Genomic DNA, 7882 nt, shown 5'->3' with positions numbered 1-7882 from the left:
ACCAATTCCTCCTCTCGGTCCCTATCATAGCCTCTTATTTATAAAGTATTATACCCACCTATACCCATCCTAAAGTGGTCGGCCAAGCAAGCTTGGAGCCCAAGCTTGGGCCGGCCAAACAAAAAGGATGAGCCAAGTTAGGTGGCCGGCCCTAGCTTGAACCCAAGCTTGGTGTGGCCGACCACATTAAAAAGGATTTTATTTTTTAAAATCTTTTCTTATGTGGAAGCATGGTTTTAAAAGAGAGTTTAAAATTTAAATCTTTCCTTTTATAGCTTTTTACAAAAGATTAAGTGAAAGGTTTGATATCTTTCCTTATTTGTAGTTAAAAGGAAGATTTTAATTTTTTATAAAACTTTCCTTTTTTGTAACCATTTTCATGATTTAAAATAAAGTTTTAAAAATTATAAATCTTTCCTTTTATGGTTTTCTACAAAAGATTAAGAGAATGATTAGATATCTTTCCTTATTTGTAGATTGAAAGAAAGATTTTAATTTTGAGAAAACTTTCCTTATTGTAATCATCCACATATTTAATAGAGATATTTTAATTTATAAAATCTTTCTTTTATAACCAACCATGAAGGGAAAATTTTAAGAGAAATTTTATTTTAAAAATTTCTGAAAACAAATTTTATTTTAAAAATTTCTGAAAATAAATAAGGAAGTTTTAATTTTGTGTTTAAAACTTGCCTTATTTGGAGCATGAGTAGGGGCCGGCTATGTAAAGGGTTAAAAGGATTTCTTAATTAAATTATCCTTATTAACCAATGGCAAGAAGAATAAGGGAATTTTAATTATAATTAAATTTTCTTATATGCCAATACCAAGGAATATAAAAGAGGGGGTAGAGGTGTCTCACCTCATAACATATCTTCTATAGTTTCTCCTCTCTTCCTTGGTGTGTGGTCGACCCTATTCCCTTCTCTTTCTCTTCTTCTTTAGTGGTCGGTGCATCCCCTTCTTGGAGCTCTTGTGGTGGCCAATTCTTGCTAGGAGAAGAAGGAGAGAAAGGAGGCTTTGCTCTTGCATCCCTTAGAGCTTGGAATTGGTGGCCGAGACTTGCTATCTCTTGGAGAAAGGTGCTTGGCCGAAACTTGGAAGAAGGAAGAAGAAGGTTTGGTAGATTCTCATCTCGGTAGATCATTGCCCACACAATGTCTGAGATTAAAAGAGGAATACGATAGAAGATCAAAAGGTTGTTGCTTACAAAGAAAGGTATAACTAGTAATTATTTTCCGCATCATACTAGTTTTCTTTGTATGAATTCCAAACACAAGAGGCATATAATTCTAGGTTTAGAATTTGTGATTCGAGTTTGTGTTTTTTTTGTTTTTCAAATTTGTGATTCAATTGTTCCTTTTGGTTAAACGTAGGGTTATATAAGGAAATTAAATATTAGATTTCATTGAAATGCTTTGTCTAGGAAGTGGTGGATGCTCTCATACCTAAGAAGGCCTAGTGCATCGCCATATTTAACCTGGAAGCTGATTGAATTTGTAACATGAGTGGATTTGTAACAATAATGTTAAGCATCGTTTGCGATCCAAGTCTAAGCCACTAAGAACAGATAAGTTAAATTTGGAATCAATAATGTTAAGTTCCGTTTGCGATTCCGAATTTAATTTCTAAATAACACAATAGGTTGTTAGGAAAGGTTCAGGACTTGTACAAAATTTTTGTACAGTGGAACCGGTATGATCTTCCAAGTAGCAACCAACAAGGAAGACAGATAAAGAAGTCACTAGTTTGAGGAGGAGGAGGTGCATATGAACTGCTCTGAGCAAAGTCAAAGTAAGGCGTCATGGCAAATCCTGGATCAATAAACACCGGAGGAGGCGCAATAACTGGGATCGGATCTTCTTCGGCAATAGGTTCGTCAACAGCCGGTGGAACGTAATGTGGATGAGTCCGTTTATACACAAGGCCCTCGGTGCTAGTCCTAATCCCAGCCAAAGACAACTGCCTAATACCGACAAGATCGAAATCAGATAACTCAATTAGTTCACCACGGTGAACTTTGACCCCTAAAGAAGCAATGTATGCAGTGAGGACATGACACTGGATTATGTGGACTTTATTCGAGGTGTTGTACCTCGAATAGTAGATAATAGAACGATAAACCCAGTATCCTAAGTCAAAGTCAAGATGGTGTCGTAGTGCATACATTAAAAAGAGATAAACAGGACGCAGAACCCCCTGATCCCTAGACGATAAAGGATGAATACATGAAACAACCATTTTATAAAGGGTGTTATCAGTTGGACTTAATGGTACAGTAGACATCTTCTTAGAACAAGCTCCCTCAAAAACATCGGCATACATAAGATCAAGAGTAAGATGAACAAAAGGAGCAGGTAATGGGTTTGGAAGAGAAGCACTGAAAAATATACAGTTCATCGAAGGTCGGATCCGTAAAAATCGAAGAAACATATCTAGATCAAACAGCATCTCTCTGGTGGCTACTCTAGTCCTATAGTGATGGTGGTCAAGTTCACACAGGTTGTGATAAAATTCAGAACAGAGAATGAGATTGTAAGCATGTCGACAAAAGACAATGCTATCTAGCTGAAAGTATTGGTTGATCTCTATGGCTTCAGGACAGTAAGTTTGATAGAATTGAAGATCAAGACAACGAGTACCTATCACCTTAAATTTTTTATTTGGAAAAGATTGGCGTAATTCCTCGGATGAAAACCTAGGGTCCTGACTGGGATTAAGAGAGCTAGCCTCTCATTGCGCAATTGCTCTATTTTTTCACTATCATAAAAAATAAAAAAATTTAGCAATATGTAAATAAAGAGGAAAAGAATAATAGGAGAATACCGAGGCATTGTCGCACACCGAAGGATGATAGAACCGGTGAAATGGCTTCGAAGGTAAGGAGGAGAAGAGGATAGAAGGAGTTGGTGTGAGGCCTGTGTTATGCTCGAACACATATATATAGAGACAGATCGGTCAACCGATCGAAGGTTCGGTCGACCGATCCCTTTAACACGGTGATCAGGTTGTCGATGTTCGGTCGACAGGACACTTGTTCGGTCGACCGATAAATTTACGCCAGTAGACAAACAAGTTAGGTGAACGGTCAAAAATTTAATACGATTTACTATATCGGTCGACCGATAAAAGTATTCGGTCTACCGACACATTAAAAAATACATTATCGTTAGGTCGACCGAACCAGGTTTTCGGTCGACGGAACAACCGTGTTTTTCTTAAAAATAATTTAATTAAGTTTTTAAAATAATTATAATTAAGTTTTTTTTTAATAATTTAATTAAGTTTTTAAAATAATTTTAATTAAGTTTTTAAAAATAATTTAATTAAAATTTTAAAATAATTTTAATTAAGTTTTTAAAATAATTTTAATTAAGTTTTTTTTAAATAATTTAATTAAGGTTTTTTTAATAATTTAATTAAGTTTTTAAAATAATTTTAATTAAGTTTTTAAAATAATTTTAATTAAGTTTTTAAAATAATTTAATTAATTTTTAAAAAAATAATTTTAATTAAGTTTTTTAAAATAATTTTAATTAAGTTTTTAAAATAATTTTAATTAAGTTTTTTTAAAAATAATTTAATTAAGTTTTTTTTAAAAATAATTTAATTAAGTTTTTTTTAAAAAAATAATTAAGTTCTTTTTAAAAAATAATTTTAAGTTTTTAAAATAATTTTAATTAAATTTTTTAAAACAATTTTTTTATTTTATAAATAATTAAATTAGATTTGATATTAGGTTTGAAGTTAATTTGAATTATTGAAAAATGTTATTGAACCCATGTTAGATTCAAACTTAGCTTTGGGTTAATCAAACAGACTTTCTAAGGATAAGTTTTCAGTTCAGTGGTGAGGCATATGACCTTCTTGTATATCAACGGTAGACCACTTGCTGAAGACTTTCCAAATTGTTCCCGCTCAAAAAAATTAATACTAAATTTTGGTCTAACTAGCCCATGTTTGATTGGAGTAGCTTCGGTCAAATCCATTAAGTCTAGTGCACCAGGTATAATACACAAGATTCAGCCTAGACATGCCTTCAACAAAGCTTCCTTGACGTACTATCATCTCAATCCATTCCGATGCTATGTTGCAGGGTTTGGTAAACCTTTTTTTATCTAACCATTCTAAGCAGAAAGTAAGCCTAATCCTAAGTGTATGAGTTTGATTAATCATGTTGGTTGAATTGTCTTTCTAGTTGCTCCCCATGAGTCATAGCTTAGATAAGGCCTATCTAAGTAATGAATTTGACTCTTAGGGATTAAGTATATGTTTGGTTTAATTGGTTTGGTTAAATATTTTGTTTAGACCCATGCTTGGACTTGACTTCTAACATTTTGACTAATTAATGACAAGTATGATTTGTTTATTTGTTTAGGATTGTAACCAGGTCCTGATTTGTTGTACACGGCTCGTTGTGATTCAAGTACCATGTTTAGACACTTTGACCCCAATTTGAACTTTTCCAACGTTTTCTTGAGTCGATCGACTTGACCTTTCAAGTCAGAATTTTCTTCCTCAAGTTTTTCAACTTGAACTTGGTTAGTCGAGTCACTCAAGCTAACTTGTTGCTTAAGGTGGTCTATTACCCAACATAAGTTAATATTGTTGGATATATGCCTCAAGTATAATATCAATAGAAATAAAATATATACGACTCCTAAAATTAAGTGGTGGAAGTTGAGGATGAGAAACAAAATATATTTAAGGAGAAGATAGGAGTATAAGCATTAGATAAAATATATAGTAATTCTAAAATGACATGGGATAAAATGGTATCAAAGTTAAAAATAGTAGCTAAGAGTGTAGTCGGTGAGTTAAAGGAACTTATACCACTAAGTAAGGAATCTTGGTAGTGGAATGAGGAAGTACAAGAGAAAGTGAAGGAAAAATAAATAGCTTATAAAAAAAGTATATATTTGTATGAACGAGAAAAACCTAAAAAAATATATAATAGCCAAAAAATAAGTAAAGAGATTAGTGAAAGAAGCAAAGAATGAATTTTTGAATGATTATATCAAAAATTAGATTAAAAAAAAGGAAAGAGACATTTATAGAATAGCTAAATTGAGAGAAAAAAAGACAAAAGATCTTATCAAAATAAAATGTATTAAAGCTGAATGTAATAAAATACTAGTAAATGATGGAGAAATAAAAGAGCAGTGGAAGAGATATTTTCATCAACTTTTTAATGAAGGTTTAGGTAACCAACTTAACATAGGTAATTTAAGTAGGCCACATAGAAATTTAAATTTTTATCATAGAATTCAAAAAGAAGTAGAATAACTTTAATGGGATGCGCAATAAAAAAGTTGTTGGACCAAATGATATTCTGATAGAGGTATGGAAGTGTCTAGGGAAACAAGGTATTGAATCTTTTATAAAATTATTTAACACATGATTTTGAAAATAAAACAATACCTTATCAACGAAGGATAAGTACTCTAGTTCCCTTATATAAGAACAAGGGAAGCATATAAAATTATACAAATTATAGGGGTATTAAACTAATGAGTCATACCATGAAACTTTAGGAAAAAATAATAGAAAAAAAAAAGATAAAGGAGATCACGGTAATCGAAAATCAATTTGAGTTCATGCCTAGAAAGTCGACAATAGAAGTTATACATCTTCTTAGATAATTAATTGAAAATTATCGGGAGTAAAAATAAGAGCTACGCATGATATTTATTGGTGTCATGACGGAGGGTGAGGGCGTGGGGGACGGAGACAACCACGACATGGAGATCCTCGGCGGAGAAGAGGGAGGTGACGATGATTTTCTCGCTGCATTCGCCAAAAAATTGGAAGGGGTTGTCGAGGTGGAACTCCATCAGCGACGACAAAGAAAGTTATCAAGAAGGCGTGACGCTGGGATCTTTATATATATATAGTAAGTACTAAACTAGAGTTTATATAATACAAGAACAAGTTGAACCCACCGCTGCCTATTTTCTACACTTTTCTCATCAAGAGTTTGCAAACCAGATATAAAACGCACTTTTCCTATGACTCATGCAACTTATAGGAATCAAACTGAAAGTGTAGTTACTAGTTGATGTTAAAAATGAGCTCACAAGTTAAATTTGCTCAGTCCAGTAGCGAATCACGATCTGAACCGATGAGGTGATTTAAGGTCAATCTCATGTAAATTTAATTATTAATATATTTAAAAACCTATATATCTTTAAATATCTATAGATCCTTAGTCTTATCGTTCACGATCTGAACCGATGAGGTGAATTAAGGTCATCGGTGAATTAAGGTCAATCTCAGGTAAATTTAATTATTAATATATTTAAAAACCTATATATCTTTAAATATCTATAGATCCTTAGCCTTATCGTTGTCTGGGTGGTGTAGTTGGTTATCACGTTAGTCTCACACACTAAAGGTCCCCAGTTCGAACCTGGGCTCAGACATTTATCGGTTTTTAGAATTCCTTCGTCTTTTTAGTGTGCACGGTATATAGTATAGTAATATAACAATTGTGAACTTACCACTATATTGTTATCGCCCATTATTATTTATTGTTTTAAAAGAATACTTTTTTCCAAAAAGATAATAAGAGGTTTCTTTTTGACTTTTACCTAGTATAAATCAAATTACTATAAATGTAATACAGATTTCCCGTTCTTACCTGATTAATTCCAGTGACCCTATCAAAATTTTCAACTCCCCAGATGATGAATCGAGAAGTGTTAATGAATCCTAGCTAGATAATCGAGAAGTGTTAAATTAAATTAAATTATAAATTAAATTAAATTTAAAAATTAAAATAAATGAAATGAAAATAAATTAAAATAAATTAAATCAATATAAATATAAAAATAAATTAAATTAAAAATTAAATTAAGATAAATAATATTATTTGAAAATGCCTTTTAAAATTTTACCCTTCTTATAATAAACCGGTAAGTATTTATGCATACTTTGAAACATTTTAATTGTGTCTTTAAATATTTCATATTTTGATATATATATATATATATAAAATGAGTTAGGTTAGAAAAATTAATTTACTTTACTTAAATTTAAACTTAATTTGCACAACATGTTTAATGCGTATTTATATTTATTTTTTCTAAATTTAATCAGGTTATAATTATATTAAAAATAAGGAGATTATTGGTACAGATTATTCAAATAATCAGATTTTCATGTATGACAAATAGATTAAGTTAGACGTTGTTTATTAACCTTTTACTAATTGTGTAGGGTCTGATGGATCTAGAGGATTAAAATACTAGACTAAAGTCCAATTAAATTAATAACTAATAAAAAATTCAGATTAATTAAGATATGATAGAATGAGGTCTAGTTAAATTAATAACTAACTGAAGTCGAAATTAATTGAAATCTAACCAGAAATCCAGTTGAGTTGAAAACTAATTGAAAGCTAAATGAATTGTGATCTAATAAGAAGTCCAACTAGAGGACTATTGTTTTTGTTTATTTTTTTCTTGCTATGTTTTGGCGAGGACGACCACGGCGGCTGCCGTTTGCCCTTACCCTTGCTGTTTTTTTTTTCTTTTCTTTGCCCTATGTCCTTGGTCTCCTTTTTTATATAGATATATATACTTTAAATACCAAGTAGATAAGGCTTAGCCATCCTATATATTTTAAATTCCCTAACTTTTTAGTATTTATTATTATTATTATTATTATTTTTGAATTCGTTAACTTTTTTTTCTTTTACTTATTTAGTTATCATTTATTTAAATTAAAATAAATTAATCATCTAATTAAATTAATCTAGCGGTTTATCTATTTATATGAAAGTAATTCACATTAAGGGATCTTGAGCGCTATAGTATAACTAAATCATGATCTTGGTATGACATGATATAAATCATAAATTGATCATATTCTTAATGTGCTA

At 31.0% G+C, this 7882-nt stretch overlaps 1 non-coding gene across 1 annotated transcript; it reads left to right on the top strand.

The window, feature by feature from the left end:
- Nucleotides 1–6348: 6348 nt before the first annotated feature.
- On the top strand, nt 6349–6422 carry TRNAV-CAC. Its single transcript has one exon. It is a non-coding gene; the product is annotated as a tRNA-Val (tRNA).
- The last annotated feature ends 1460 nt before the right edge of the window (nt 6423–7882 follow it).

This window comes from Zingiber officinale, chromosome 6A (assembly GCF_018446385.1).
Source record: "Zingiber officinale cultivar Zhangliang chromosome 6A, Zo_v1.1, whole genome shotgun sequence".
NCBI classification, from domain to species: domain Eukaryota; kingdom Viridiplantae; phylum Streptophyta; class Magnoliopsida; order Zingiberales; family Zingiberaceae; genus Zingiber; species Zingiber officinale.
Note: the sequence above shows the minus strand (reverse complement) of the source record. Positions and strands in the feature narration are given on the sequence as shown.